This window comes from Nycticebus coucang, chromosome 12, assembly GCF_027406575.1.
Source record: "Nycticebus coucang isolate mNycCou1 chromosome 12, mNycCou1.pri, whole genome shotgun sequence".
Classification (NCBI taxonomy): domain Eukaryota; kingdom Metazoa; phylum Chordata; class Mammalia; order Primates; family Lorisidae; genus Nycticebus; species Nycticebus coucang.
The window spans coordinates 80,420,900-80,431,982 of NC_069791.1; positions in this window are offsets into that span (position 1 = coordinate 80,420,900).

The window sequence follows — 11,083 nt, forward strand, 5'->3', positions numbered from 1 at the left end:
ACTTGTCTTGACCCAGGGTGTTACAGTCCCTTGGGTGGTCAATTTACAGAAGTTCATCTATATATAAGATGAGTCTGAAGCATCTTACAGTAACAGAAAGAAAGCAAGTATTGGCAGCACCTGTGGTTCAGACAGTAGGGCATTGGCTCTATATACTGAGGGTGGCAGGTTCGAACCTGGCCCTGGCCAAACTGCAACAAAAAAATAGCCGGGCGTTGTGGTGGGCACCTATAGTCCCACCTACTCTGGAGGCTGAGGCAAGAGAATCGCCTAAGCCCAAGAGCTGGAGGTTGCTTGCTGTGAGCTGTGATGCCACAGCACTTTACCAAGGGTGACAAAATGAGACTGTCTCTAAAAAAAAATAAATAAAATAGCTAGGCATTGTGGTGGGCACCTGTAGTCCCAGCTACTTGGGAGGCTGAGGCAAGAGAATCGCTGAAGCCTAAGAGTTTGACGTTGCTGTGAGCTGTGACACCATGGCACTGTACCTAGGGTGACATAATGAGACTGTCTCAAAAAAAAAAAAAAGCAGTGTATACAGAGATGTGGAAACACCAGGATGCTGAAAACCAGTGGAGAAGGGGTAAGGTGAACATAATACATTTTCAGAAAATGTTTCTTAAATGACTCGATGATGTTTTAGGCAATTGCCATTTACCCTAAAATAGACCTACAGCTAATGAGTAAGTTTCCTTGCTCTGTCAGTGAACTGAATTAATGTTTTTTGTTTTTGTTTTTTTTCTGAGAGCTGCTATATGGTCAGATAGGCATTATTGAGTGGAATACTATATGTAGCATTCTGCTAGGATTTTTTTTCTTACTTTTTTTTTGTTTTTAAGAGATGGGGTCTCACTCTGTTGCCCAGGCTAGAGTATAGTAGTTATTCACAGGCATGATCATAGCACACTACAGCCTTGAACTCCTGAGCTCAAGTAATCTTCCTGCCCCAGCCTACCGAGTAGCTGGGACTATAGGCTTGTGACACTACACCTGGCTCATATTTTTTTTAAAATAACATATTGAAGTGAGTAAGAAATAGATCATCTCATAGACCAGAGCTTTCAGAACAGGCCAGTATCTTGGGTATTCCTGGTCCTTTACATCTTCATAAAAACTGAAAATCAACTTTTCAAGATCTATTAAGAAATGTGTTGAGATTTTTTTTTTTTTTTTTTTGTGGTTTTTGGCCGGGGCTGGGTTTGAACCCGCCACCTCCGGCATATGGGACCGGCGCCCTACTCCTTGAGCCACAGCCGCTGCCCGAAATGTGTTGAGATTTTGATAAAGATTACATATAAACTATAAATCAATTTGGGGAGAACTGAGCTTTACAATATTGAGCTTTTAAAGACCATGGTGTATTTTTCCAAAATCATACCTATATTGAGAGAGTATAAAGAAGACATCAAAATGGTAGGATTATTGGTTCCGTGGACACTGAGGGGGATGTCTGGCTGACACCGCTCACATGGGAGCTGCCTCTGCTCCTTGCTTCCTCCTTCTAGACTGCCAAGTAACCATGTGAATTTGTCTCCTGCCCACAGCTGATTAATTCAAGTGAATGCAACTTGTCCCATGCTGATCTAATAAGTGTCCCTAAATATATTTTTGGACTAGAAGCCAAAAGAGAGCCAAACCAGGCTCTCTTTGGTGTCTGAGGTTGTAAATTATAAAATTTAGAAGCTCCCATTAACTATGTTTCAGATTATGTCAACTGGAGGATTGGAGGCATGATGAGAAATAAAAAGGATAAAGGTCAAAGAGGCACAAATACAATACAGAGAGGCTGGTGGTGTCTGAGTCTGACTCCCTGTAGTTTCTAAGGCCCAACTACATTCTCACTCATGTGTTCCTAGAGACAGTCCATTGCTCCTTAAATAAATGCGTCTTTAGGTCTAAGCTAATTTGAGTTGGGTTTCTGTCACTTGCAACAAGAGTTCTAACTAATGCAATCAAGCAGACTTAAAAGGAATTTCCTCAAGTAGATTTTAGGTGAGCTACCTGGACTCCTGGCTTTAATAGGCTCACAGATTGGATTGCACTCCACTCTCTCTGGTGCACTTAGACAGAGCCTTCTCTAAACCAGGCCAGAAACTGACTGACACCCTTTGTTCCTTCTCTCTGCAGGAATTTTGCTGCCTGGATTTGGGACAGATAATCAGAGATGGTTTCCCTGGCCCTCTTGTTCATGCAGGATTTATCCATTGTAAGCATTTGTCTTGCTTTTATGTTTGATGCCACACTTTGGTTAGACTTTAATGATCATATTTGTCATCAAGATTACCCACATGATCGTTCTAGGGCTGTTATAGGTCTAATTGGCAAGTGCTGCTTATGTCAAGATATCAAGACACACCTCCCAAGAGAATGCAAGCACCAAATGGGCCTTCAAGAGAAATGCTAAAAATCTTTACCAATATTACCTCTCTTGATAATGACCACGAAGCAGGAAGTGTTACAGCGATAGGAGGGTAAGGTTCTGAATTTTGAAAAGATTGGAGGGAAGAATTTTGAAGACACTCAAGTATAGAGAAGGGCATGCCCTATACATATGGGCAGTCCTCAACTTTGCTAAACTCAAGTTTTAAACAGTTTACACTTTCATACAGTATATACTGATAGACCCAACACACTTTTCAAAGACCACATTTGAATGTTTATCTCTCATTCAGCTGATGCTGAATGATTTCAGACTAACTTCAGCATCATCAGTTATCATCATTGTCAGTATAGCCCTTGATGTCATTGTTTAAAAATTTGAATAGAAAAATACACAAATGAAAGTTCTAATCAGTGATAAACTTGACATAGGGAAGACCAGCATGAGAATGACTAGCAGGGCTAAAATTGGTGTATCTTACACTAAGAGGTTCATCACAGTGAAATTAGCCAATTATGTGCTTATTTGGGAAAGAAAAAAAATCAACTTATGTAGGATAATAGAAAACTCTATAGACTCTGCGAAAGTGAATTCCTTTGAACTAGGGTCTGAAATGTTTTTTCTTTTTTTGTAGAGACAGAGTCTCACTTTATGGCCCTCGGTAGAGTGCTATGGCATCGCACAGCTCACAGCAACCTCCAACTCCTGGGCTTAAGTGATTCTCTTGCCTCAGCCTCCCGAGTAGGGGTCTGAAATGTTATATAGCCTGCTCCTGTGGCCCTGAGAAGCAAAGCAAAGCCAGTCAAATTTCCTGATTCTGCAAGGCAGCCTGTTCTTGGTCTTTTCTACGTTACCCTGATAACTCCAAAGAAGGTCCTGACCAACACCTTTAAGAGGATTGTAGAAGTTTTTAATACATTCCAAAATTCCTAAATCAAGGTTACTTGATTTTTATATTACTTTGTAATATAAATATATCTATCACTATCTCTATATAAATGATCATGATGATAGATAGGCAGACAGATGGTAGACAGATACTTTATGGAGCTCATAAAGCCTTCTAGTAAATGGTGTCTGGGTCGGATCCTCTGGGAGAAAAGGATTCAGACCTCAAGAACTGAGGATAAGGAACTCTAGAATTTCTGAACTGATGAGTTAAAATAGCTTAGGAATTTGCTCTCTGTTGGGAAATAGCCACGTAAGGACACATTTTAATCATTAATACTGATGCAGGCCAGATTGCTTTCCAAGAAACCCTGCCCTGTCACTTTTTCCAGCCATTTTTTCTAAGGAGGCAGAGGAATTGAGCAAGCCTGGAAGGAGAGCTATGTCTGAGCTTGGTGGCCAGAATTTTAGCAGGGGTGTGTGTAATCCAGGGTGTGATGACGGAAAGAGCAGCTCCCTGGGTCCTCAGAACAAGAGAAGACCACCAACTTCTTCCAGAGAGACCATGCTCCTCAAGGTTTCCAGGCCACAGAGAATAATCCACAGTCCAAAGATGACCCCATTTCCCCTGTGCTTCTGAAACATGGCCAAGGCTCACTTCCTATCCAATATTGTACAAGAGATTTTGAAATTTTAAAAATGGACCTGATATAAGACAGCTAAATAGCCAGTACTATTAGATGAGGGGATCTTAACTGAAAGCACATTATCTAGAGAAATATTTCAAAACTCATAGGTCCTGTTCTCTCATTCTGAACACACTGAATCAGACTGGGGCCTAGATCCATATTGTTTGAGAAAAATTCATAGAAGTTCTGATGCAAACCCAAATTAAGCACTAGTGCAAAAGGACATGGTGCCAATTAAGCTATGGCCTTAATCTGTTTTCTTTTTATGCTAAGAAATTTCAATTTCACCTGAATCACCACAATACATTAGGAGCTACATTCTAAAGAGTGAGCCAGACCAGGGCTTCTCACTTTAATGAGCATACACATCACATCTTGTTAAAATGCAGATTCTGATTCAGTGGGACTGGGATGGGGCCTGAAAATTTACATTTCTAATGAGTCCCCAGGTGATATTTATGAGGTTATGGTCCATAGTTTGAGTAGCAAGAGGGCTAGGTCAGTGGTTCTCAACCTCGAGTAATTTTGTCACCCTCCTCCTTCTCCCCTGGGACATTTGGCAATGGGGATTGCTTTGTTCAACTGGGAAGGGTTAGGGAGTAGTATCCAGTCAGGTGCAGTGGCAGCACATGTAACTCCAACTACTCGGGAGGCTGAGGCAGAAGGATTGCTTGAGCCCAGGAGTTCTGGATTGTAGTGCACTATGCCTATCGGGGGTCCACGCGAAGTCTGGCATCAATATGGGAGCAGGAGGCCATATTGGGGTTGGGAGCAAGTGGACAAGACTGGGTCAGAAACAGATCAAAATTCCCATGCTGATAGTAGTGGGATCGCATCTGTGTACATGCTTCCCTGTACACCAGCTTGGGCAACACAGAGAGAGCTTGTCTTTTAAAAACAAGCACATGGAAAAAGAATTATCTACCTCAAAATATATGTGACTGTAAGGTTGAGAAACCCTGGACTAGACCAAGGCAAAATTTGTAAAATTTCTGAAAAGTAGTTACTTTCTTTTTTTTTGGAGACAAGAGTCTCACTTTCTTGCCCCAGGTAGAGTGCTGTGCTGTCATAGCTCACAGCAACCTCAAACTTTTGGGCTCAAGCAATCCTCTTGCCTCAGCCTTCCAAGTAGCTGGGACTATAGGCGTCTTCCACAAGGCCTGGCTATTTTTTAGAAATGGGATCTCACTCTTGCTCAGGCTGGTCTCGAACTCCTAAACACAAGAGATCCACCCACCTCAGCCTCTCAAAGAGTACTGGATTATAGGCATGAGCCACTGTGCTCCACTAAAAAGAGTTATTTTTATCTTAATTCTTTACCTCATCAAGGGTAAAAATATTTGGCAGTGGGATTTAAGGGGAGAATTTTGGGGGGAGAAATTAATAGGAAATGTACATTTGTTCTGCTCCAAGGAGAATCATTTTTACCTTCGAGGTCAAAAAGGGGCTTTGAGAAGACTCCAGAGACTTTCTAGAAGCCAGTAGACCACTTGCCAGCTGCTCTGGGACTGAGGGTGAGGTCCAGGCTGAGGCTGCAGGGAGATGGGCCTTCACTCCAGGTGTCTATAAGAGCACAAAATATGTGAGTGATTCCCCTGGGCCAGGTGAGAGGTAGTGTAGGTGGAGTCATTTAAAATCCCACCCAGAAGGGCTTTCAGGAAAAACACATGGACCTTAACGGAGACAAGATGGAGGTTACCACAGGCTTCCTAGAAGGCTGAGGGGGAAGTAAGGAGTGAAAGAGGATCGAAAAGTGTTTGCTTTCCTTGAAGAAACTGAAAATGGTGGATACCTAAAGTCTGGGGAGAGGAGTTCTTCTGAGAACTTGCCCAAGTTCCCAAGCATCTAAACAGCCAACAAACCTGATGCCATCTCACAACAGCAGCACTCAAACAAGAGCTTCCCTGCTCTTCCTCCTTCCTTCCCTTCCTGTCCTCCCACCCCAGGGAGTCAGAAGTCAGCCACCCACACAGCCTTTCACCAAAGGCAGGCTTCACCCCCGAGTCCCACATCAGTCTCAGAATCTCTCCTTTCTTCTTCCTTCCCAGCAAATTCTCAAGCCTTGTTGAAACCTTCCTCCCTTGATAAGTGATCTCACAAGTTCTCCCTAATAAACCTCTTGCACGCTAATCTCTAACTCAAGATTGGCTTCCCAGGAAACCCAACCAGTGACGAAGTAATCTGTGATGCTACTTTTGGAGAATGTTCTCAGGGAGAGCAGTGACTCACTCTTTTCTGCCCCCGGCCTAAGCTTCTGACCCATATGGATGAACAACTGACAAGTGCAGGCCATGTGGAATGGCCATGGTCAGGGTCAGTTTGGTAAAACTATTCTAAAATTTATGGGGATTGAGTTTCCCATAAGCACATACTTTGGGTGCTTCGAATCTAAATTAAGTTGATTTAAGGTCCATAAATATACTTGAGGTAGATTCTTGTGGTAAAGGCCTCCAATGTGTTCACAGCCACTGTACAATGACTTCCCACACTGACTCAGGGCTCAGTCATCCTGACTTGCTTTGGCCAATGGGACGCTCACTAGCAAATGTGAGGCAAACAGAGGCTTGAAAAGTTTTCTCACCTTGGGGCTTGCTCTCTTGCTGCTCTTTGGAACTGCTATAAGAGGAAGCCTGGGAGGGGTTTGGAGGATAAGAGACCACATGGAATAGAGATGAACTGTCCCAGTGGTATCCACTTGATACAGGGAAGTGGATCCCCAAACTGAGGTCTGGCCTGAAAGCCAATGGGTTCTTGGCTTCTCACAGGAAAGAATTCAAGAGCCCTTCAACAGAGTAAGGCAAAAACAATTTCATTGAAGCAATAAAGAAACAGAAGTAAGGCTTGCTCCATAGGCAGAGTAACAGCTATCTCTCAAAGCAGCAGAGAATAGCACCTTGTGAGTTTTCGGGGTCTTATTTTATACCTTCTATTTCATTTTATGTTAAGTGGAAGAAGGATTATCCATAAAGGTTTCTGAGACAGGGGTAAGGAGTTCCCAGAACCAAGTTCCTTCCCCCTTTTAAACCATATAGGTTAACTTCTGAGAGTTGCCAAGGCATTTGTAAGTTGGCATGGCACTAGTGAGAGCTTCTTTTAGTCTACTAATAAATTAAAAGCAAGGTCTAACGAGCAGTGAGGGTAACCTGAAGTCAGTTTTTATTATCATCTTGGTTCTAGCTGGTTGTGGCTGGTTTTTCCACCACCTTTATTTTATCACAGATGTTGGTTCAGGTCTTAGGGCTCTTTATTGAATAAGATCTGCTGGTTCCCTATCTTACCCTTAGACTAGCCTACCAACTACCAGATGTGTGAGTGAGGCTGTCCCTGATGATCCAGACCCAGCCACAAACCACTGAGTCTCACAAAACAAGGAAAATAACAAATGTTTATCATCTTAAGCCACTAAATTTGGAGTGGCACAACAAAAGCTGACTATTATATTAATTTATATAAAACCCATGACCTATTTTTTGCACTTGATATTTTAACATAAACACTTTATCATATGATTATAACTCCTTAGGAACATCTGTTTTTAATGGCCATACAATGGTTCCTTGAAGAATGCATATAGATTCCAAAATTGTCCAATTATTTGATATTTAGGTTGTTTTTCATTTTGGCACCCACCATATTGGTGGAATTGGTATCTTTATGCATAAAGGTTTTTTCTGTATTTTAGATGATTTTTCTGAGGATAGACCCTGTGGAGTAGAATGACAAAGTTAAAATGAGAGGTATTTCATTTTATTTAGTTTCTTACCATGGAAATTTAAACAAACAAAAATCAAAAAGAAGAGTATAATACATCCTATGTTACATCATCCTGTTAACAATCACCAATATTTTGCTATTCTCATTTTATGTGTCTATTCCTCACCCTCCAAAGTTTTTTAATCTATAATTTAACCTGGAAATTTGTAGTATTTCTAATAGATAAGAATTTAAAACAAAACCGAAACCATAGCACAATTTTATTATCACATCTAACAGCATCAACAGCAGCGCATTAATATCTTCTAACACTCTGTTCCTGTTAATATTTCTTATTCTCTGAAATTATATTGACTTATTCAAATCAGGATCCAAAGAAGATCTTGGTCACTTATTGGTCTTGCCTATAAATTTTCCCCATAAATGGAATTGCATCCTTATGATGTCATTTATTTATTTATTATTATTTTTTTTCTTTTTTGGCCAGGGCTGGGTTTGAACCCGCCACCTCCGGCTTATGGGACCGGTACCCTACTCCTTGAGCCACAGGCACCGCCCTTATGATGTCATTTAATGTGTTTCTTTAGATTCCCTGTTTCTGTTATTCCAGATAGGGACTCAATTAAATTCATGTTTAATTTTTTGGCACAAATACACCATTGGGTATAGGATGCTTTCTATCACATCGCATCAAAGAACTCGGAATATCCGGTTGTCCCATGTGTGATATTAATAAGCCACTGGAGATTTTAGCCTGAATAGTTTTGCCTGTCCAGAGGTGGGCTGTATTCCTAGAGTGTTAACCAAGCCATGCTCAGGCAAGATAAAGAGCTCCCATAAGTTCATTTCCTTTTAAATAAGTATGTGGAAAACTTTATGATCCCAGTGCAATGGCTAAGATGATTGTTTGCCTTTGATTTTATTTGTTAAATATATAAGGTCTCTGATTTATAAAGATAAAATCATTTATCTTTTTATTTGTGAGTTATTCCAGTGTATTAAACTTAGAAAGTTCTTTTCCAACATTAGAGTTGATAAATATATTCCTCTAGTATAAAGATGGTTTAAAAAATAATTTTAACTGCTTCATGAATCTTTTATTAATTTTGATGTAAAGTGTGAGGCCTTACTTAAGTCTATTTTTTCCTAAAACTTACATATGCATATATAGGTATATATGTGTGTGTGTGTGTGTGTGTGTGTGTATATATATATATATATATCCCAATGATCTATCTATTCTTATTCTGGTATCACCATTTTACTATATATTTTTCCATATAAGAGGAAGAATATCTGTTATTACTCTGTTCTTTACAGATTTCTTGGTGGTTAGTCTGTTTATTCTTTTAAATAACTGTGTAATTGGCATTTGTCAGGTTTAGGAGATGCCTATTTTGGAGGATTTTCTGCCTATCCTGCCACTACCCCATTCCCTAAGATAGTGAGGAAGGAGAAATAAATCTTATACTTCTTAGTGACCCTGAGAAAGCAGCAGGCAGCTACAGAAGAACAACTCTAAAGATAAGAACAAACTTTACCCTGAGCTAAAATAACCTTGGGAAAAACTATGTAACATTTGAGAATTATAATCATTAACTCTTTGTACCCTTTATTGTAACTGTAACTATGCAGCTGATATTGAGCTGAAGAAAAAAGTATAAAAGAGTTTAGAAAAAACTGTTTCTGGGCAACTCAGCATTTCATGCCTTGAGGCACCTGAGTTCTCCTTGGCAATTAAAGCTTCCTTCTATATTGTTGGTGTAAGTGTCTGTTTTAATTCGCTGTTTTCCTGCAACAATAGAATCCAGAAAACATGATTTCCCAGCCTCCCTTGCAGCTTAAGGCTCCACCAATCCAACATACCTATGTGAAATTTTAGTTCAGAAATAAATAACATGTGGGCGGCGCCTGTGGCTCAAAGGAGTAGGGCACGGCCCCATATACCAGAAGTGGCAGGTTCAAACCTGGCCCCAGCCAAAAATTGCAAAAAAAAAAAAAAAAAAAAAAGACAGACAGAAAGAAAGAACATGAGAAACAAAGCTCCATGTGGAATCAGTTTGCTGATGAGTGTGACAATAGAGACATCCAATTTTAGGGGCTGGCAATAGCTGTGATGTTGAGTTCCAGACAAATATGTGGCATTGGTGCTGGTGACAGTAGCAGATGCCATTGGTTTGTGTCCCTAGCATCAGTGCACATGGGCTCAGTGCCCAGCAATGTGAAGGCTGGTTCCCTCGTCAGGTCAGTTCCGCAACGTGGTCTGGGCACTGTTTCTGGGAGCTCAGCTTCCAAGAAGTTCTGAGTGTTACCCAGTGTCCATTAATAAATGCCCTTTCTGGGCAAATGAGCCAGTGTGTTCTGATGTTCGTAGCTAAGAATCTTGACTGACATACTAGGCAAGGCTAAGTCAGCCAAGAAAAGTATTATACAAAATGAACTGTAGATAGTATCTGGAATCTACAAAATGAATTGTGAGTCTAAACTAACCCTCAATATTTGAAGTGTAGTCCAGGTGAGTCATAGCACCAGCAGCAACTGGGAGTTTGTTAGAAGTACATAAGCTCAGCCTCATGGCAGTCCTGTAGAATACAAATTTGCATTTTGACAGGATCTCCAAGGAATTTGTAAACACAGATTGAAAAGCAATAGCCTAGAAAGCAATGATTCCCAGTCCTGGTTGTACTTTAAAACCACATGGGTACCATTAAAAACAAACAAACAAACAAAAAAAAACTGATGTCCATTTACATCCTCCATGACATTAATTGATTCAGGCAAGAATCATCAACAAAGGCTAAAACCACAATGAAAAAGGCTGTGGAGAATTCTGTAAAAAATAGGCTTTTCAGACAACTCAAACAATGTCCCCACAGACCACTTGTTAAATATGAAGGGGGGAAAATTACCTTTACAGTAGAAAAATCTGGCAGATGCCACATAAATAAGTGACAAACTTAACATCACAAATAATGGGACAAAATGACATCATGAGCCTCCTGATATGATGCCATGAAAAAGACACATCATCCATGTAGAATTTCTGCCCAAAATGATGAATCTGAATTTACTAATGACAGAGAAAAGACAAATCCAAATTCAGAAACAATGTGTAAAACAGATGCCTTGGACTTTTCAAAAGTGTCAGTTTCATGAGAGGCAAAAAGAAATTGATTGCATCAACCAGTGGTGTGCTTGTAGTCCCAGCTACCCAGGAGGCTTAAGCGGAAGGACTGTTTGAGCCCAGGAGTTAAAGTCCAGCCTGGGCAACATAGAGAGGCCATGTCTCTATTTATTTAAAATAACTAAATTATTTTAAATTATTATTTATTTATTTAAAGTAAATTTAATTTTTTTAAATTAAAATTTTAATAATAATTTATTATTAAATTATTTATTTAAAGTAAATAAA